We start from the raw sequence: 22,833 nt of genomic DNA on the forward strand, positions 1-22,833 counted from the left end.
TAAGAGTAAGATTACATGACTACATTTTCTACTGTTAAACCATTCTTGCATTTCTGGTATCAACTCTATATAGTCATTTAAAAATATGTTTTGGTCTAATATTTCACTTTAGATTATTTCATAAGTAAGACTGACGTATCATTTTTTTCTCTATTCTTGTCTGGTTTTGCTACCATGCCAACTTTATATATCAGCTCTTTCTTGTCTACATCAAAGTATAAAAGATAGAACATGAACGTCTGTGTCCCCTCAAAATTCACATGTGAAATCCTAAAACCCAATGGGATTAAAGCCTTTGAGAGGTGATCAGGTCATCAGTGTGGAGCACTCATGAATGGAATTAATGCCTTTATAGAAGAGACCCCAAAAGCTCAGTTGCTCTTTCTACCAGGTGAGGACACAGCAAGAAGACAGCTGTGCTTTGAACCGGGAAATGGGCCTCACCAGAACCCATCTATGCTGGCATGTTGATCTTGGGACTTCCAGCCTCCAGAACTGTGAGAAATAAATTTCTGCTATTTAAAAGCCACCTAGTTTACTATATTTTCTTATAGCAGCCCAGACTAAATACAACATGTGCTAACATGGAAGTCAAACTTGACCATCTAGCCTTTGAATGTATCTCTTCTACAACATCCATGCGAAGCAGCCAACTAGCCCCTGCTTAAATATTTCATTCTGCATGACTATGCCCAGGAGTGACTCATTCTATTCTCAAATGACTTAAATTTTAGACTTCAGGGGCGCCTGGGTGGCTCACTCGGTTCGAGTGTCTGCCCTTGGCTCGGGTCATGATCTCGGGGTCCTGGGATCAAGCCCGGAGTCGGGCTCCCTGATCACTGGGGAGTTTGCCTCTCCTTCTCCCTCTGCCCCCACCCCCTTGCTTGTGCTCCCTCTCCAATAAATAAATAAAATCTTTATAAAAAAATTTTAGACTTCAATTTTTAGAAACTTTTTTAGGAACTTCAGCTGATGATTAAATGATGCACAACTAATCCAACATGAATCCTACAAAGAATCACACAAAACTTATACTAAGCTGATTATTTGCCCATTTGTTAATTTCTCCTCACTGGTCTCAGTTCTCGCTGGCCTCTGAGAACTGAACAGTCCCTATGCCACTTGACAACCCATTAAATAACTGAAATATCTTAAAATATATTAAACTGAGGTCAAAAGAAAGTTACCCATTAGACTATATACATATACTCACATATGCAAAAAATTACAGACCAAGCTATCTCCTGTCTAGTAATTATGAGGATTTAGCTTCTGAAAGAGAATGAAGTTCAGAAAGGGATATTCAGGAATATTCATCATAAGGACCTTCTTAAACATTTCAGACTGAAGGAACAAAAGGCAACAGAACCATCTTGCCCTGAGTGTGACTATAACTTAACTTTCGTATCCCAAGCACCTTACAGAGGTCCCTGAACATTTTGAGGACTAAATGAAAGTAAAAATGAGTGACTGAGAGCTTTCTGTGTGCCACACACAATGCTAAGTAATATATACACAATATTATCTTATAAAATCCTCCACCATTTTGGAGGTTGTCTAGCACTACAATCCTCATTTTACTTCTGAACAACCTGAAGGTCAAAAGGATTAAGTAACTTTCTCAAGGTCAACAAATGAGGCCAGAATTCTCACTCAGGCAAATCTGGCTCCTAACAGTTCTCTTAGCCATTTTGCCACCATTTGCTTCTTAGTCATAAATGAAAATACACATAATTTGGCCAAAAAGAGTAAAGAAAACTAAAACTTTCAAGTCTTCCTGAAAGGAATTGATTCAATACTAGCACTAAAATTTCTAAATTAGGAATAAAGTTCTCACAGAAAAAAAATGTTAAGAAAAACAACATTGACTAGAAAAAGATGACAGATGCTAACTAAGAAATGTCCTTAAATATTTTCCTACCATTTGTCAGGTCTTTCTGTTTGAGCCCAGCATGCTAAAGGAATTCAGTACAGTGACATTAACAGTTCCTGAACTTCAATTAAAACCATTCTCTTAAATATAACTCCTCCAAACTTATCATAATCAAACAGAATACAAAAACAAAATATAAATTTCCTCTTCCTGGTAATCACATAATCTTAAAAATATGTACTTGAATAATCTTCCTACATTTAAAAATCAGTATCGCTTATAAGGCTAAAAAGACTCCAGTAGAGCAAAATGCAGAATGTATACATCATAAAAACGTTTTGAACTAAGTATACTAATCTAATAATGACAGCTTTTAAAGTTCTGTATAGCTTTTACTAGGGCAATATTTATATAAACCAAAGTTCAAATTACTTAAAAACTTTGAGTATTTTTACCGTATTTCAAACGTTGCTGGTAGGGAGAAAGAGAAAGGAAGTGAAGGGTCTCAGAAAAGGTAGAAAATCAGCCCAGAATACAGGGTTCATGGGAGGACCTGAAATCATGTAGCTCAGTTCTCTAATTTTATAGGAAGAAACTGAGAACTACAGAAACTTGGGGACTTGGCAAAAGCAGCAAATTAGTTTTTAAAAGTGGTGATTAATCTAACAACCCTGACAGTGAAACCTTTGAGAACATCTTTGAAATATGCCATCCGGGCAGATCACATTGACAGAACAAATCAAGTGCCACAACCAAAAAATACCCCACAGTCAGACGCCCCACCGTGTCCCCTTCAAAACAATAGTGTTGTTTTTGCTATCAGCCAAGCTTCAACAGATCTTCCAGTCCCTTTATTGGTAGTTGGTGACAAGGTGCTGAATGACCATTTAATTGTCAAATTTCGTGGCACCATTCTAGGCTCTTCCTGGCTTATGCTGGTACATGATCATTGTACAGTTCATACTACTTAATTAACTGTAAAACATTTGGTGACTTTTTACAAGTCTTGACCTTTTTTTGTGATTCCATAACACAAGCATCAGACCTTATGATGTGCATCCTTCCTATGGAAATTATGACATTTTTCTCATTAAGCTTTCAACATCTCAAGCTGATATTTTATTTTTTACATGTTAATTTCATGTTCCTTGAAACAGAATGTGAATTCTCTGAAGGTGGGCACTCTCCAAGGCTTACCACTTATCTTCGACTACCTCTTCCACAGAATATGCCACTGTTTCTCTGATAATTGACCAGCAAACAGAAGTTTCTTCAAAGCTATTTCAAGAACTTCTAGCCTATACCATTGGGATATTTCTTAAGAAACGACTATGTAACTCTACTTTTAAAAGATTAGTTATACAGAACATAAAAAACTACACTTATTCAAATATGATGGAAGAAGAAAGGTCTGACTTTTCATTAACAGAAGTTCTTAATCTGGGGTCCAGAGAAAGAATTCAGTGACCTGTGAACTTGGATGGGAACCTTTTCACTAACCTCTATGTGAAGTTTTGCAATTCCTTCAATAAAGATTATAGGCAACAAAGCACAGTAGTATCAGAAATACCTATAAACTTATCATCAATAGAAATCACAGGTATTTTCATATTATACTAGAGTTACTGCAAACTTAACACTATTTAAAATTACAGTATTTAGCAGAATTGTTGCTAAAGCTTATTCTCTAGTGTGAGAAGCATATATATTACTCTATCAAAAATTTGTATTTTTAATATTTGTTAGCTGTATTTCAATATAACTAATTTCCTTGTTAATCTTATGTGTTTTACTTCATAAAATCATGAATTATTTTTAGAATCATTATTCTGGGAAGGGATTCACAGGCTTCACCAGATTACCAGAGGTCCCATGGCACAAAAAAAAGGTTGAGAACTCCAGCACTAACATACACAGAGCAGGTGAGGTAATTACAGTTCCAAAAGACCATCGCGATAACGGTCTTATCAGTTCTAGTAAAATGACAGGCAAGTTTTGAAATGTAAGTATCTCTTTTTATAACTAGAAAGAGCACAGAAAGAGATTTTAAGCCGATCATTTTCACTTGAAGAACACAAAATATACCTACAGAAAAATTACATTTTTAAATACCTATTAACTTGTTATAATTAAAACAATTACAGGATTATAAATGTTTAAGTACTCAGGACCCCTGTATGAGTAACTTTTGTGGTGGCTACTGTGTTCTTCTAAGACTTTTTCAAGAGGACCAAAATCAATAACAGCTAGAATTCTTATTGAAGAAAGCATGTAAAAGTGTCTTCCCTTCTAGCAAATACATATTAAACAACTAGAATTATGGGTTAGACCTTTCCTGTTTACTATACTGGTGATAACTAAAATGACTTAAAAAGGAATTCAAAGAAAAACACATACCTCTCCTACTGAAAGAAAGCTGTAAAAAAAAAAAAAGTTCTAATTAATTTACATTTTCCCCACTATTTCCTACTCTAAGAAACTAAACAGTATAGGGTATTTCCTAAAGATATTTTTAGCAGTTCAATATTATATACAGAACATCTTCCTTAAATTATATTGAGCCGATGTAGTTTTTTAAATCATAACTTTTCATTTTTATTTGAATTATCATTTCCTCCAAAGACATATTTACCTTCAGCCAGTGCTGGTGATTCTGTTCTTGTCCTTCTATCTGTTTAAAGAAAGGAAAAAGGAAGAAAGTCTAAAACATATTATACTTTAAAACATGTTTAATTTTATTAAAACTAACTTTAATAAAGTTTATGAATGCCATCACATATCACATACATATGCTATACACACGTGTGTGTATGTATATCAACGGACATATACCTCCTTGAATTAAATCAACAACTATTTATAGAGAACCTACTAAGAGTAAGCCATTATGTTAAGCCCTGGGAAATACCAATAGGCTTAGATAAGACACCCTAATTGCCACCCTCGAGACACTCAAAGACTACAATCTCTATCAAGAGAAGTACATAGATCTCATCATATCATGCAGCAGGAAGAGCAAGGGAAGAAAATTTGTAACTCGTCTTTATTCTTTTTTTTTTAATGTTTTATTTATTTATTCCTAAGAGTCAGACAGAGAGAGAGAGAGAGAGAGAGAGACAGAGAGAGAGAGAGAGAGAGAGAGGCAGAGGCAGAGAGAGAAGCAGGCTCCCCGCCTAGCAGGGAGCCCGATGCAGGACTCGATCCCAGCACCCTGGGATCATGACCTGAGCCGAAGGCAGACGCTTAACCATATGAGCCACCCAGGCGCCCCACTCATCTTTATTCTTATAACAGGGGCCAGAATTACCAAAAGAGATATATTTCTATACTATTATCATAGTTTACGTTCTTTTCCTTTCAATGTATTAAAAATACCAGTTTTGCTAAAGGTACTAAGATCCTTATATTCCATGACAATAACCTATTATTTGCCAGACGTACATCTGGCAAAACTCAAGGGAACCACCAAGTCCTCTGTAGGACTGGTTTACTAATACTACTATGGTATTTGCAAATCCTAAAACATTTTAGATAAAATTAAATCTTCAAAATGATTTTATTCTAACTTTACAACTAGAAGCAACTACAGCCACTACAGTAAACTAGCTGAGTTCACATACAGTGGGGGGACAATGACTAATGTAACTACTCACCTTTACATAAAAATTTCTTTCCCTAATTGTTTATTTTATGACCAGAGTCCTGGACTTAGCAAACACATAATTTCTATGTGCTTAGTAACATTTAGAGGGGACGGGGCACTGCCTTCCAAGATGGTAAGTGATCTGACTCTTACACTGTCTTCTAAAGGCTGAAATGTGGTGCTGTGTCTCTGACAGATAAAGGAGGAAGGGAGGGAGGAAAAAGCCCTGGAACCAACACATGGAAACAGGATTGAGAACCTTCAGGTTCACTGGATTAGAAATTCTGATAGTGGGGGAGGAGAACAGTGGTTTCTGCCAAAAGACACAGAAGTATTCTGAAGCCACTATCACCTGGTTATCTTGGACTCCTTACTGGACCAGCATGCTAAGGAAAGGGTTACCATATTGTGGAGTCCTGTGAAGTGACCCTAACAACTTACAACTGCTGCCACACAATGGGGACAGGAGGAAATCTATCCAGAACCTAGGGGATTCGACTGGGGCTGCCATGCTCAGTAATAACTATAAATGAGCAGCTGCAACAATTATGACCCAACAATGATAAATCAACTACAGGCATTGATCCCTTGGAGAAGAAGGTCTGTGTCACTGAACCAGGACAATGCCTTGACCTGTTCAAGTGCTGGCTGAAGGTAAGGCAAATCTAAAATGAGTGGTGTAGGACTGCAAAAATGAACATTATTCCACTAACCCTCCTATTATAAGTCTACTGTAGTGATTGTGGCCAGCCACCATCTTGAAAACTTAGCAGTAGAATGGACTAAATGACAAGTGCTTAATGGAACATACAAGGCTGTATGGGATACCTCTAACATGCTGCCTCACAATTTCACTCCAGCTGAGGCACCTCCCCTTAGCTGCACTACTGGGGCTCACTTTCTGCTCACAGGTTTTGCTCTAAGAGATGCTTACAGGAACTCTTCAGCCATCCTGGAATGTACGAACCCCAACCTGGGAGGGTGAAGATGTTAACATCAACACCCTATGAGCAACCCCTGACCACTGGGGAATGGGATCTGGTATATAAATACCCCCTCCTTCCCATCCAGAGGCATATACTTCGTGTCTTCTCAGAGGACTTCCTCAGGATCAAGCCCCACGTACTCAGAGATGTGACCAGGTCGATCACAGACCCTTGCACTGACTTTCTTTCCTCCCTGGTTTCATGTGCCCCAATTCTCCAACTTCTGTTTCTTTTTTTTTCCTTAAGATTTTATTGATTTATTGAGAGAGACAGAGATATTGAGAGAGGGAGAGGGAGAAGCAGGCTCCCCACTGAGCAGGGAGCCTGATGCAAGGCTTGATCCCAGGACCCCAGGATCATGACCTGAGCCGAAAGCAGACACTTAACCGTGTGAGTCACCCAGGCACCCCGCCAACTTCTGTTTCTTGTTAACAGGTTCCCAAATAAATTATCTGCCTAAAAAATCCCTGTCTCAAGCTCTGCTTTTGGGATGAAACCAGATCAGGACACTTGTCCTTTGGGACACCATACTCCCTTCCTTTTCGTTCTAACTCACTGGATGCTCTTTCTTAACCTCTGTTGCTGAACTTCTCTCTCAGATCCCCAAATGCTGATGTGCCCAGAACACAGTCCTAGGTCCTCCACTCCCTTTGTGATTTCATTTCATGGCTTTATGTATCAACTACATATCTCAAATTTACTTATCCAGTCTAGACATTTGTCTCCATCTCCTAGTAACTGCCTACTCAGTATCTCCTCTTGGATGTTTTAATAGATACCTCAAACTTAACATGTCAAAACTGAACTACTCATCTTCCCTCTCTAAACCTATCTACCTAGTCTCCCTTAACTCAGCTGATGGCATCTCTATCCTTCCAGTTGCTCAGGTAAAAACCTTGGATTCCTCTGCAACTACCTTCTCTCTCACACGTCCCAAATTCCACTACGGCTCTCTCTACCTAAAGTCTTCACACCTACTATTCTATCTTCTGTTAACTCAAAGTGGAGGGTTCAGCTGCATTAGCAGTCTTAGGTCTACTATTACTTCTTAATCCAACAGCCTCCAGGGGCTGCAAAGTTAAATGCATCTGGGTTGGGTGGAACCACATTAGAAGGGCTAACTAGGGCAAACAAATGTCTATGCTTAATCTAAGGGGTGCCATGGCTATTAACATGCCATGCTAAAAACACAGGTGATCCGGGGCTGGATATTCAGGTAAAACAATTTTTAGATGTTATCAACTAATTAAGCTTTAGAAATAATCAGTAGGCCAAAAGAACAGTCTAAGGGTTAATTTTTGTTTGATGAAATGTCAGTTTGCAACTCTTGCTCTAGGATTTGTCTATAATTTATATATTATTAATCCTAACCTTTGCTTTTTTTCTATCAGGTAGGAGATGAATGGGAGCTATTTATGTTCAAAGCCTAACCATTCTGGTTTTCCTCAAAAGCTCCTCTTGGATCAATGTTACTACAAATGGAATGAATAAACACATTTTTGCTTTTTCTGCCAAAAACAAACTTCCCTCCCTAAGGCAGACCAAAGCCACCCAGAAATAAACAAAACAAGTGGCTTGGCTGGCCACTCTCATTAACCAGAGGAGCAAAACCGGTGCCACTTGCATAAATCCATGGGGAAAACTTCTATTGGTTTTGTCTAATTCTTAATAAATCAAGAAATAAGAAAACACTTGTAATTGTTTTTACCTTTAGAAATCAAATGTCAGGCCATAAGTACTGAATATTAGATAGGATGTAAATTAGATAATCCAGGCATCTAAAATCCGCAAACCTAAAGGTTCTTCAAGTAAGTGTTAAAATTCCTTTGCCTCCAGCAAAACATAAAACATAAAAGCTATGACTTCAGAGCATTCTGTCAACCACATTTATAGCTTTGCAGCATTTAATATGATGACACATAAATCTAACTGGTTATGCAACCTACACTGCATTCCTCCTTCATTTGGCTATATGATAAAATCAAATTCAATTCCATTTGTTTAAGCTCCCCTTGACATACACAAAGCAATCTTAAAGCCATCAGAGAAACCGAAAAAGAGCACTTGAATTAAAAGGCCTATTGACCGCATTCCCAGATCAGACAATATTATGAAACTGCATTATTATATAACTCCAGCAAATATCTAAGTTATTTTTTTTTAAAAAAGATTTTATTTACTTGAGAGAGAGAGCATGCATGCAAGAGCTATGGGGAGGGGCAAGAGTGAGGGAGAAGCAGGCTTCCTGCTGAGCGGGGAGCCGAGGCAAGATGTGGGCCTCCATCCCAGGACCCTGCGATCACAACCCGAGCTGAAGGCAGCTGCTTAACTGACTGAGCCACCCAGGCGCCCCCTTAGTAAGCTTTAAGAACTTGAAAAGGTTATTCTATATCCATTTGAGAAAAAAAGAAACAGGTAAGTCTATAAAAAATCTTTTTAAAAACAGAAGAAAAGAACCAGTCCTACACATTAATAATTAAAACTGAGTGGAATTCATACAGATACAGAGTCAGGGGAAGAGACCAGAGAAATCACAATGGTCCAATAATAAAAAGAAAAAAAAAAAATCTCACACCAAGTATTTACTGGAAAGTCTATTATGTATATAGTACCAAAATAAATACCTGAGGAGATGCTAGAATGAAAAAGATTGACTGCACTCTCTAGAAGTATCTATTCTTCCTGTAGCAATTAAAACATTCAAGGAAAAAATGAAGTATCGTGAGAAACATCTACATATAGATCTGTGGCAATTAAAAAAAGATATCTCAGGTAGGGATAGAGCAGGGAAATCGGGTATTGGAAAGATTTTACGAAGCCCCGGCAGCTGAGATAGATTTGAAGAGTGAACAGGATTTGGACAAGCAGGAAAAGGAGGTAGAAGGCTCAAAAAGAATATTCCAGATGAGGAATGTATAAAGTAATCACTATATAGGGCAATGAAGAAAACTTTATTTAATAAATGGTACTGAAATAATCCCATGAAAAACTGAGATACAACCTTCTCACCCTATATATTCTAGGTAGATTAGAGTGTAGTTTCTTAAAACTAAATCTCAAAAATAATACCTTACTTATTTTTAGAGGAGTAATTTGAAGCATGGTAAGAAATTTAAAATGGAAAGATGGGAGTCACATCATATAAAAATTAAAAATAAAGGAAATCCAAAATATTTTAATGTTTAATTTTCACATAATGTATTAAAAATCATATCAAGAGAGGAAACGTGGTAATTCGTAAGAGCAAGAAAACAGTAAACATATATAAAAAGCTTTATATTCCCTAATAATAAAAAGGAAATAAATATAATATAATTAAAGTGGTTTAGAGCACTGATTCTGAAATAGATAAACCTGGGTTGAGTTCTCACTTATTTAATTATTAGGTTCTTTGAGCAGTTGTTTTATTTGTAAAATGAGATTTCCATTTATTTATCTAAGCATCAGTTTTCCTTATCTGTAAAAGAGCAAAACTAACCTCAAAGATTGTGTGAAGATTAACAGAAATGCCAGTTTTATTGAACAAGATCACTACTTCTCTTATTAACATTAAAATTACAAGAATATATAGCTATCTGGGGTGCTGGGTGGCTCAGTCGTTAAGCGTCTGCCTTCAGCGCACGTCATGGTCCCAGGGTCCTGGGATCGAGCCCACTCTGCAGGAAACCTGCTTGTGTTCCCTCTCTTGCTGCGTCTCTGTCAAATAAATAAATAAAATCTTTAAACATATATATATATATAGCTATCTATTTTGACATTCTATCTCAAGCACAGTACATGTAAGAATATCCATGTCTGAGACACACTAGAACTCAAACACGTGAATACAAATCTCAGGCTTTTATGTCTTCTTACACCATGATTACTACTGTATGTGTAGCACTTAAAACAGTCCCTGACACACAATAAATACTCTGTAAATATAATGCTGTTTTAATGATCATCATCATTACTCTATATAAACCATACCCGTATGCTTTTTCTAAAATGTCTAGTCTCTTTAAAATGTAATTAAAGATGAAAATACTGTAAATACAGAATGCTTAATGGTTTTATCATCTTTTCCCATCTTTTACATCATTATTAGTGACCAATCACATCATTTCTTTCAAGTCTATCAGTGACTGTTCACTGAACATCTGTTAGGTCATGCACAGACTACAAAGTGTGTTGCTGTGTTATTCCCTTGTCTCCTGGTGACAAACCTGATGACATTTTAGAAAAATGGAAAACCAAATGAGGGAATTTGCCAACAAAGATAAAAGTGCAGCAAAAAACTGGAAGTGGTAACCCTGAAAGTCAAACTCTAAGAGAACATAAATGAAGTTACGGAAGAAAGGGTTAACTGCAAGAATGTGACACTGCTGCCATCAGAGAAACTAAGCATGCCAGTCAGAGGAACTGTCAGGGTGAACTTCATCACCATAAATGAAGTGGTTATGATGAAAAGGATGAAAGGACGAAGATGTCCCAGAGGAAGTAACACCAGCAAAAAAAAAAAAAAAAAAAAAAAATCATATTAAAGTAATTTTGGGGGGTGGCGCCTGACTGGCTCAGTCAGTGGAACATGTGACTCTTGATTTCGGGATTGTGAGTCAGAGCCCCACACTGGGCACAGTGATTACTTTAAGGAAAACAGGAATTCTTGGATATATTTCAAGACATTGAGAATACAACAGATAAAACTTTGGAAGCAAATCCAAACTCAGAAAGAATTATGACAGTGTGGCCAAGGCATAAAAATAATGTTCACTCCAAATTATAAGTTATACAACAAAGAAAAAGAAAGCAGGCGATTGCTCACTTTTAATTACATGCAACCTATGTAAAAATATATACAAATATCAATATATCTAACCTACATAAACAAAAGGAAAACAGTGTCTTTTGGAAGCAAAGAATACAATGTCCATCCACTCAGGTCCTTTTCTACAATTGTGACACTTTGCAGAATACCTCTGAATTATACCTAAAAGTAACAAAAACACAGACAAGTTCAAGGTTGGGAAATACCAAGTCCAAAAGCTAAGTTTTCACATCTTAATTTGCCACAGACATTTTTTTCTATTGGGGAAACATGTAACATAAACAAGTGTTCAGTAGCAATAACCTAAAGTGCTAAAACAGACATAATGCTCTTACATGTTTTAAGTGTAACATACTCTCATTCTTTTTTTTTTAATAGAGAGACAGTGCACACACAAGCAGGGAGTGTGGGAGAGGAAGAGAGAAAATCTTAAGCAGACTCCCCGCTGAGTGCAGAGCCCCACTGGTCTCGGATGGATCTCATGACCTGGAGATCATGACCTGAGCTGAAATCAAGAGTCAGATGCTTAACCCAACTGAGCCATCCAGGTGCCCCAACATGTTCTCATTCTGTGTTTGAATTGCGTACCACAAATTTCAAAAGACAGATGGTTGAATCTTGAGTCAACTATGCAATTTTTTTTAAAAGCCTATTCCAATACTAGAATGAAAAACCAACATATGCACAAAAAAACTAAGAACTCAAATACTCAATACTCGTAATAATAATAAACTCAATACTCGCATCCCACTCTTAAAATTTCCTAATTCTTAACATGTCATTAAAATTTAGAGAAGTAATTTGCAAAATCTGGCTGGTTTAAAGGCAATCTGTGTTGTTCACAAATAACATAAGCCAGTGTAGCATTTAGTTCAGGATACTGCAGCATGATGTCAAGCAGGAGCAGCACTATGGACCTTCAGAGAGAAGCTCTGTGCCTGGGTTGTCATATACTGCTCTCCTAATTCCAGGGAGTTCTATGACCAAAACAAATATTTAATCACCTTCCTAGCAAAAATATGCATCCACACATACTGTATTTTGACAGAAAGAGTCCATTGGTGCTTAAACTCTCACCAAGAATCTTAAGTTTCTCAAAGCTTCAATTTCTCCATCTGTAGAAAGGAAGCTAATACCTACCCCCCCTAAGACTGAGAGACTCAGAGAATGAGAGGTACCGATTACACTGTCTGGCTCTTTTCCCAGGTCTTACCCATCCCATCAGGCCAACCTTACTCGCTCTGCACAGGTGCTGTTCCTATCATCCTTGTAGGTCTAAGGGCCCAACATCAGAATATTAGAGTCTCTGTTTGTCAATTCCACAAGTATTATTAAAAATGTTTAGGGCGCCTGGGTGGCTCCGATGGTTAAGCGTCTGCCTTCGGCTCAGGTCATGATCCCAGCGTCCTGGGATCGAGTCCCACATCGGGCTCCCTGCTCCTTGGGAGCCTGCTTCTCCCTCTGCTTCTCTCTCTCTCTCTCCCTCTCTCTCTCTCTCCTCCTCTCTCATGAATAAATAAACTCTTAAAAAAAAAAAGTTTATATCTCCAGTAGTGCTTATGATACAACGTAATAAGACAATCTTTATCCTGAAAGAGATTAATGACTTGCTATGGAAATAATACTTGAACATATAAAAAGTAACAAGTCCATAATAATTCTGTCCACACTATACTATCATTATGGACTACAATAATAGAAATTTGGAGAACAGGACAGTGTGAAAGAAGAATATATCCCAAGTATGGATTAAGTATCTTCAAATGGGCCCCATAACACATCATTTCACTCATCAAAATGCCTAGCTCTTTCCCAGGACTGAAAGCAGTTATCACAGCCTGTTCATTGTTATTATAGCCCCTGAACTAAGCACAATACTTGAAACATTGTAGCCTCCAGTGTGCGAATGCGGAATGAGTGGATTTAGCAAACAACATGATAAAATATGTAAGCAGCCTGGCATAAATACAACTAGTTCAGAGTTACGGTCCCATTAAGACTGGCCACCCTGCTAACAGGATTTGTTTGGGAAAAATGAGTGATAAGGAATGATCGATATACAGGTAGCAAGTAACTGACAAAAATTTAGAAAAAATGTGCGATTTTCCTATTAAAAATTAAAGTGATAGAGACTTTAAATAAAATACACTAATGTGTCCACCATGGTTTTATAGATAATGATTTTTCCAGGCTGACAAAATAACGGCAACAAATGTGGATAACTGATCTCTGGAGATCTAGTATATTCGGGGAGATATTGTACATCTGATATGTGGTATTACTGCACAGCTGTCTTGGTAGCAATCAAATAATAGATTTTTAAAAGACTATTTAAAATGCTCTGCCACAATCTTAAATGTGAACTGCTTCCTTATGGCAATTCTATAAAGATCAGAGGACCTCCAACAGACCAGATATGTTATGCAATGCAGAGTGTAAAATGTCGAGTAAAACAAGACCTACCCTCCAGAAGCTCCTAGTCTATTAAGAAGACATGTAAAAAATTATTACAATGCGGCACCTGGGTGGCTCAGTCAGTTAAGCCTCCACCTCTTGATTTTGGCCAGGTCATGATCTCATGCATGGTGAGATGGAGCCACGCTTAAGACTCTCTCTCCCTTTGCCCGCCCTTCCCCGCCATGTGCATGCGTGCTCTCTCAATAAACAAACAAATAAATAAATACCACAATACAATAGCTAAAATACTGTAGAACTGGAGTTCTTTGGATTAACTGCAATGGGAAAACAGGGGAATAACTGAACTATACCTAGAGGACAGTCTCAGAGAAAGCAACGACGTTTGAGTCTGCCTGGTATGTTTAAAAAAATACCACCATCTTCAACTCTTTGAGGAACCTCCATACTGTTTTCCAGAGTGGCTGCACCAGCTTGCATTCCCACCAACAGTGTAGGAGGGTTCCCCTTTCTCCGCATCCCCGCCAACATCTGTCGTTTCCTGACTTGTTAATTTTAGCCATTGTGACGGGTGTGAGGTGGTATCTCATTGAGGTTTTGATTTGGATTTCCCTGATGCCGAGCAATGTTGAGCACTTTTTCATGTGTCTGTTGGCCATTTGGATGTCTTCTTTGGAAAAATGTCTATTCATGTCTTCTGCCCATTTCGTGATTGGATCATTTGTTCTTTGGGTGTTGAGTTTCATAAGTTCATTATAGATTTTGGATACTAGCCCTTTATCTGATATGTCATTTGCAAGTATCTTCTCCCATTCTGTCGGTTGTCTTTTGGTTTTCTTGACTGGCTGGGTGATAGACACTGGGGAGGGTATGTGCTATGGTGAGAGCTGTGAATTGTGTAAGACTGTTGAATCACAGACCTGTACCTCTGAAACAAATAATACATTACATGTTAAAAAAAAAAAAAGAAGAAGAAGATAGTAGGAAGGGAAAAATGAAGGGGGGGAACTGGAGGAAGGAGGAGAAAAACCATGAGAGACTATGGACTCTGAGAAACAAACTGAGGGTTCTAGAGGGGAGGGGGATGGGGGATGGGTTAGCCTGGTGATGGGTATTAAAGAGAGCACATATTGAATGGAGCACTGGGTGTTATACACAAACAATGAATCATGGAACACTACATCAAAAACTAATGATGTAATGTATGGTGATTAACAGAACATAATAAAAAAAAATACCACCATCACAACTTTCAAAGACATTTTTTAAATTCAGTAAGCTTTAAATTAAGTAAACTTTTTTTTAGGATAAATATGAGCATATCCACTAAGCTGGAAAAGGGGAATATTCTCTTTTCCTAAAAGAGACATTTTAAGCGCTGATTATTAACAAGGGGTTCATGATAGATTGACACTAAAGTCCTTAAGAAAAAGGCCTTGCTAAACCGAAACTGAGGCAACATCAAGAACTTCACACACAATGGGTAAGATTTTTCAGTGTGACTAAACACACACACACACACACACACACACACAATTTTTTAACTACTATTCCATCTGCCATGCATGTCTGAACCTTAAATCTGTCTGCTCTTATTTTATTTCTACGTACTGAAGTTTAGATAATTCCAGATTTTGACTACTCAAGTCTGAATTTACAAACCAGATGACAGGAAAACATTTTCAAAAAAGGACATGTACTATTTTAACTCTTTAATGATCAAAGATTATCTATGTATGTGTTTATCTTTAAAATAGTTCAACATGCTACAGTTCCTGGAATGAAGGGGGGTGGGTATGGGGTGGAGGGGAGGCTCTCTTCTCTTTTTAGAAACAACCTTACATGTCTTACAGGCTTTCCTCCTAAAAATGAAATGTCCACTAGTAGCCACAAGTTACCGAATGTGTTTAACAGATAAAAACATCAATAACACACAACTACAAAAGCATCACATCATATAGGTTAACTTTATTTCTCAAAAGAGTTGGTAATCGTTTTTTTAAAAAAGATTTATTTATTTGAGACACACACACACACACACACACACACACACAATGGGAGAGAGCACAAGCAGAGGGAGCAGCAGAGGGAGAGGGAGAAGCAGCCCAACTCAGGGCTCGATCCCAGGACTCTGGGATCATGACCTGAGCCGAAGGCAGACGCTTCACCGACTGAGCCACCCAGGCACCCCAAGGGCTGGTAATCCTTTAGTGGAACTGTTTCTCCTAACTTTTAGAGGTTGTGCAGAGATAATCAAGTGGAAAACATTCAGTATTTGCAGATTTTGGCATATGTGTGTATATATATTGCATCAGGTTGCCTTCTATGTAATAAGAAGGGACTCTCATTTCCTGAAATCATTGTCAACATGCATACATACTATTTTGTGCTACATGCTCAAAACAGTGTATTTGAATGTTTTATTCTCGAAACAGCATAAACACAAGAATAGAAAGCAAATCAACAGATAAAAACTTCTCCAAACTAGGAACTGTTTTGGCCATGTTAAATTTGCCAGGCCAAGGCCTCCAAATGAAGATATGGAGGGTCAATGGAGCACAAGTGTGGAAGTCAGGGAAGGTCAGCCCACAAATACTGCCCCTCCACTCCCATGACTTCCTATCTTGTGAGAATGGTCCAAAGACCCAGGATACTTGAGAATCGTTCACAGAAATAGCAACTAGACCAGTGCCACCGTGTCCTAACCAGACTGTAATTGTAACATAATCTGCTTCTTGCCCTCCTGTGGTTACTGCTCACTTTCTGAACCTGAATTCCTAATCTCTCCACCACCAATTCTGTGAGCTACCTGCCATCATGCCAATAAATTCCCTTTCCATTCAAATTACCTTGTAAGTTTCTCCAACTTTTAAATGAAGACCCTTGAATGAATTATAAAGAATATTCTGGAGTCATACAGAAAGCTAACTCTAACTCCCTCCCTAATTTAAAGCCATTCCTACAAATAACCAAAACTATGTTACAAATGTAACTTGGGGTTCAGAGTATAGACAGTAAAGATACTCTGAAATTAAAGATTACATAAATCATTTTTTTGAGACTTTTAAGAGGTACCTATATTATTAAAATTTTAAGCTTCAAAGTATAAAATATGAACATTAAAAAAGTGTAAGAGAACATTCAGAAAGAAGACAAAATACTAAGATCACTTTAAAATATATTAGTCTAATAAAGAATTTAAAAACTTCCCAGAAAAAGAACAATGAAACACATTTTGAGGAAAAAAGGACACTAAATGATACTGATTTTTACAAACTGTTTTCTCTGTAATAAGATGCCTTCCTTTTTGTTTTATATATTCTAAACTGCTCCAAGAACAGTAATGAAAAGATTCTCCACCTGGGCCTACTGTTTCTTTAGATCCCTAATTCATATGTTTCCTCTCTAAAAAAACAACACATATGTGAAATTACCTTTCATTCTTTCTGAAAATATTTCATAATTCAAATCAAAAGTGCAATTTTTAGCTATACTAAAAACCAGCATTTCTTACATTCTGGGTAATATCCTGTAGTCATACTCAGTCCCCTAATCCATCTGGTATTTTTTTAAGGAATACATTTAGAAGAAGCAAAGCACATATTAAGGAGAGTAAGAACATATTTAAAACTTTAGGAAGCATTTGCTGTAAGGAGGGAAGAGGGTTATTAATATTTGTGAATACCTACTGTGTCCGACGCATTTTGCTATAGACTGTAATTTTTTCATATAACACTGCAAAACAGATGATGTTACCCTTTCCATAAAAAGGAAATGAGGAAAATGAACCTCAGAAATTGGTTTACTTATCTCAGGTCAGTGTTAATAAGGGCTGATCTGACTTAAGCACAGATCTGACTGGTCCCAAAGATGATATTTTATCCATAACAAAATGCCTCAATGGGCACATTCTTCTTGTAAAAATTCGTTTTCATTGATAGTTTTCTTATTAGAAAAACAATTGTAACCATTATCCCGAACAAACAAAACCTGTGGGATGTAACCATAAAGCAGTGTTTTATCTACCACTGTCCTTTAAAATTATTCTGTGTTGACAGTTTAATGTCCCTGAACTTTTATTTAGGCAAGCCTATGACTTTGGTCATTTTCAAGTTATAAAAACTGTCAGAATTTAGAAAGTGATAGACCCAGTTTAGTATAATTGTCAAAATTTGTCATCCAGGACTATAGCTTCTCCCCATGTCCCAGTTCTGCCTGCAGCCTGCGTGCCTAGGCATGACAGGAGCACCGTGCTTTACCTGCTCTCCCTTCCACCTTACTAACCCTGGGTGTAGCAGTTAAGTGTCATTAGAGGGCATGAGCACTCTCAGCTCAAGAAGTATTTAAAATTGACCTGTCAAGGAATGCTTTCTGGAGTTCCTTGGAAGCTCTCACCCATTCCACCACCGGGGATCTCTCACCACAATTTCTTGATGCAAAATAATGCATCTCCTGTGGAAATCCAGCCATTTCTTCCTCCCCCTCTGCCTCATACCACCCTGATCCTATGAGCTTCCTCTCACTAGTGCCCCTCATCCAGTCTATGGGAAACATGTACCCCTTCAGAACTCAGGGAGGATGGGCAGTCCACCCACACAGTAACCTTGCTTTGCTGCACTGTCACAGCAGATAGCTTCTCTTTCACTCAGGCACAGTGAGACAGACATCAACCCACTGTGTCCTCTAAACTATACAAGTTACATATTCAGCTCTCAAATCATTACCAGAAAGCTCCTGTACTTAAGGGGGAGCACATCAAAAAGAGAGGGGGGAGGTTAGAGGAAACTCCTAGCACACTAACAACTGGGTTTAAAAACACTTTTCCATTTTCCAACAACTCAATTCAAAAACTACTCCAATTTCCAGCTCCCTGATTCTTTATACTAACAGATGGGGTAGGTATTTAGAGGTCACAAATCCATTTTCTGGCTCTTTATTTTGCAAGGCCTGCATGGTATGCTTATAACTCTCTTTAGAAATGTGCACCTCTCAACTTAGGGCCAAACTCAGAATAAAAGAGTTCCATTTTAACATCTTATTACATGATATATTTAGCACTTTACTAAATTTTCCACAAAAAGTAGGAAGAAAAATCCATAATCCCACCACATAGTTAGCTACAGTTAACACTTTAGCATGCTGTTTTCCTTTCTATAAAGAGTCCATTTGTCATCTGACAATTTCTTATTTTAAGTTTTCTTTTTAAAATCTTGTACAAAAACACCCCATTTACATAATTTCATCAAGCAATCCAGTTTCCCATAGAATTTCAGCATGCCTTTTTCAAACACCAAATTTCCACTATGCCAATGTAAAGGTGGCTTTCTGAAACTTGTCACACTGTCACTCCCCAAACTCAAAACCTGTAATGGCTCCCCACTGCCAGAGATTAAACTTCAATCTTTTAAATTCTCTATGGTCTCCTACACATGTTACATGTCTAAATGTTAACTTTAAGCCCTGTATTCATCCTATAAAAATCATACTACAAGAAGCATGTGAATGTCAGGGGAGTTTCCAACCATGGGATCTGTCTGACCTACACTCAAGATGAGAAGTGTTTCAGGGTTTGGTCACAGTTCCACAGTGATTACTGAAAGTATCACAGGATGGAGCTCTACCAGGATTACAGACAGGCTGAATCCACGAAATGCAACAGAGCATATTAACGTGGCAAAAACAAACTTGCAGCGGGGATCAGTCCTCATGTGACTGCAAATAAAACTCTATCACCACACATACAATATTTACCGGTTTCACACTCGTGATCACAACTGCCAAAAAGTTAATCTAATGCTCAAGAGCAGATTTATGGAAACTTTAAATGTTTAAAACTGGATTTGGGGATTGATTTTGTCAATGTTCCACACATAATCTGCCATCCATTCCCAGAGAACACATTAAAAAATTTGTTTTAAAGTCATCTTTCAGCAGATGAAGTGAGAAATAAATTCCAATTAACATGCTACCAAGAAAAAAAGCACTCAGTTCTTAGCCCAAAGAATCTCTGCTCTTCTCAGAAGCATATGTCAGTAAAAACTCACAGAATTACAGAAGTGCCTGAAGAAAGAAAAATAATCAGTTCTCTCTTAAAGTTGACAATAAATGTATTCACTCAAAAAGTACACAAGAACAATGAGCGTGGGGCAAATACTGACGTGTCTTTATGTATAACTGTGGAGGATGTGTGTGCATTCATACAACATGCATGTATGTGAGGAGATATCTGGGGAGATGTTCACTAGAACACTGACTACTTAGATGGTGATTTTTGCTTTCTTCTTTCACTTTTTCATTTTGTTTCATTTTTAAAAATAAATGAGCGTATACTTTTATAAGAAAAGAATGCTATTTGCACTATTAAAATATGGCATGACAAGCTACAGTAATCAAGACATGTGGTACTGGCAGAAGGAAAGACATGTAGACCAATAAAACAGAGAAGAGAGTCCAGAAATAAACCCATGTATCTAGGGTCAACTGATTATCAATAAAGATACCAAGGCAATTCAAAGGGGGAAAAGGACAGTCTTTTCGACAGGTGGCACTAAGACAACTGGCTATCTACATACAAAAAGATCAACTTAAGAAATTCACCTCATGCTATACATAAAAGTTAATTAGGGGTGCCTAGGTGGCTGAGTGAGTTAAGTGTCCAACTCTTGGTTTCGGCTACAGTCATGATCTTGGGGTCATGGGATCGAGCCCCGTGACAGGCTCTGCGCTCAGCATGGAGTCTGCTTGGGATTCTCTCTCCCTCTGCCCCTCCCACCGCTCACATGCTCTAAGTAAATAAAATCTTAAAAAAAAAAGTAGTTAAAAATGGATCATAGACCCAAACATAAGAACTAAAACGATAAAATATAAAACATTTAGAAGAAAACACAGGCATAAATCTCATGGCCCTGGGTTGGACTAAGACTTCACGGACACAGCACCAAAAGCAGGATTTTTTTTTTTTTAATTTTATTTTATTGTGTTATGTTAATCACCACACATTACATCATAAGTTTTTGTTTTAAGATTTTTTTTTAATTTTTTATTATGTTAATCACCATACATTACATCATACATCATTAGTTTTTGATGTAGTGTTCCATGATTCATTGTCTGCGTATAACACCCAGTGCGCCATTCAGCATGTGCCCTCTTTAATACCCATCATCAGGCTAACCCCTCCCCTCTAGAACCCTCTGTTTCTCAGAGTCCATAGTTTCTCATGGTTCGTCTCCCCCTCTGATTCCACCCCCCTTCATTTTTCCCTTACTGTTCTTTTTTTTTTTTAACATGTATTATTTGTTTCAGAGGTACAGGTCTGTGATTCAACAGTCTTACACAATTCACAGTGCTCACCTTAGCCAAAAGCAGGATTCTTAAAAGAAAAGAAAAAGATAAACTAGACTCTATCGAAGTTCAAAACCCTTGCATCTCAAAAGATACCATTAAGAAAATAACAAGACAAGGCACAGACTGGGAGAAAATATTTGCTAATCATGTGACTTATAACTGCCTGGGATAAACTGTCTCACAGCACCTGTTTAGCTCTACTTTACGATTTGAAGACAGTTTCCTGTAACACTGTAAACCAGCTATACTTTTTTTAAGAAAATTGCTCACTCATCTCTTACTTGTGAGACCCAAATAAGACCCTAGAAAGGATCTGAGAGACCAGAGGCAGGGAAAGGACTTCACTAAAGTTTTGCCTGTATACCTCAACTAGGAAAATTTGAAATGTTTAAATATTTTTTTAATTATTTAAAATCATAGGCTATCTACCTACCCAAATTAGGCAAACTGAGAATGGTTGAAAAAATTAAATTTGATTTTTAATAAAATATGTGATTTTTAAAAGCTGCTAAGAACACTGAAAATCAGCTAAAGTTCTTAAATGAACTTTTAATATGCTAATAGACTACTAAGAAGGGGTCAGTGACACATACCAAAGACAGAACACTGGCCAGTTGTCACTATGACACATACTATAATGGAACTTTGGCACACCCATTTCAAAGGGTTGCCAACCCCAGGCTACATATTTTGACTATTGCTTCAACATACTGTTCTATAAATAAAAAGCTTTGGTTTAACTATATTCACATTTTAATATAGGAAGTCCCAATTATCAAAGTGTATTTCCAAAATGCTTTAGCCCTTGATTCTCAAACATTAAGCTTTTATCCACTAGCGACTTAGAAGAGGCGCCACCATAGCTAGATTTCTTTACATTTCCAGCTCTGTACATTCGTGTACACTTTAACCCAAATGGATAGAATAAATGAAGCTGACTTTTCTGTACTTTAGAAAACAACTTGGTAAATATATATGTAATACCAGAACATATCAAAGGTTTAAGTCAAAACAAGCTTAAACGTAACAATTTTCAGCAAGCAAAGTTAAATTTCGAAATAACATTTCTCACGTTTGTTTACAGAAACTAACTGGACAGGAGTTAGAAAATGATGACTGATAAAACGAAGCCCAATCCCCTTTAAAAAAATGAAAAATTCTAAGTTTAAACCTTCCTCCAACTATGCTAGCCCCTCTTTTTTTTTTTTAAGATTTTATTTATTTGGGATGCCTGGGTGCCTTAGATGATTAAGCATCTGCCTCCGGCTCAGGTCATGATCTCAGGGTCCTGAGACTGAGCCCCACATCGGGCTCCTGGCTCAGCGGGAGCCTGCTTCTCCCTCTCCCTCTGCCTCTCCCCCTGCATCTCTGTCTCAAATGAATAATAAAAAAAATTTTTTTTAATTAAAAGAAAAGATTTTATTTGTCAGAGACAGAGAGAGAGCATGTGCACAAGCAGGGGGAGCGGCAGGCAGAGGGAGAGGCAGGCTCCCTGCTGAGCAAGGAGTCCGATGTGGGACTTGAACCCAGGACCCTGGGATCACGACCTGTGCTGAAAGCAGATGCTTAACCCACTGAGCCACCCAGGGGTCCCTATGCTAGCCCCTAAATATATACTGTCCCAAGATCTAAAGGAAAAAAAAAAACACCTCATTAAAAATGTGCTTATATTGTTTTGTTAGAATTTTCCAGAATTTTAAGTAGAGAATTGTTGTATGACATAAACAAAAGCAATCTCATACCTTGCAACCCAAGGTGGTCT

At 37.6% G+C, this 22,833-nt stretch overlaps 1 protein-coding gene across 7 annotated transcripts in view; it reads right to left on the reverse strand.

Annotated features, from left to right (window-relative positions):
* Positions 1–22,833, reverse strand: part of CYRIB (CYFIP related Rac1 interactor B) — a 143,605-nt gene that overhangs the window by 49,714 nt on the left and 71,058 nt on the right. For 5 of the 7 annotated variants that reach the window (XM_027596208.1, XM_027596218.1, XM_027596279.1 and 2 more), the window contains 2 exons: positions 4,506–4,544; positions 4,271–4,289 (listed from right to left, as the gene is read on the reverse strand). The gene's annotated coding sequence lies outside the window, so the exon portion shown is untranslated. The remainder of the gene's footprint in view (positions 1–4,270; positions 4,290–4,505; positions 4,545–22,833) is intronic. The other 2 variants (XM_027596260.1, XM_027596243.2) reach the window with 1 other exon arrangement.

Source organism: Zalophus californianus, chromosome 4 (assembly GCF_009762305.2).
Source record: "Zalophus californianus isolate mZalCal1 chromosome 4, mZalCal1.pri.v2, whole genome shotgun sequence".
Classification (NCBI taxonomy): Eukaryota; Metazoa; Chordata; class Mammalia; order Carnivora; family Otariidae; genus Zalophus; species Zalophus californianus.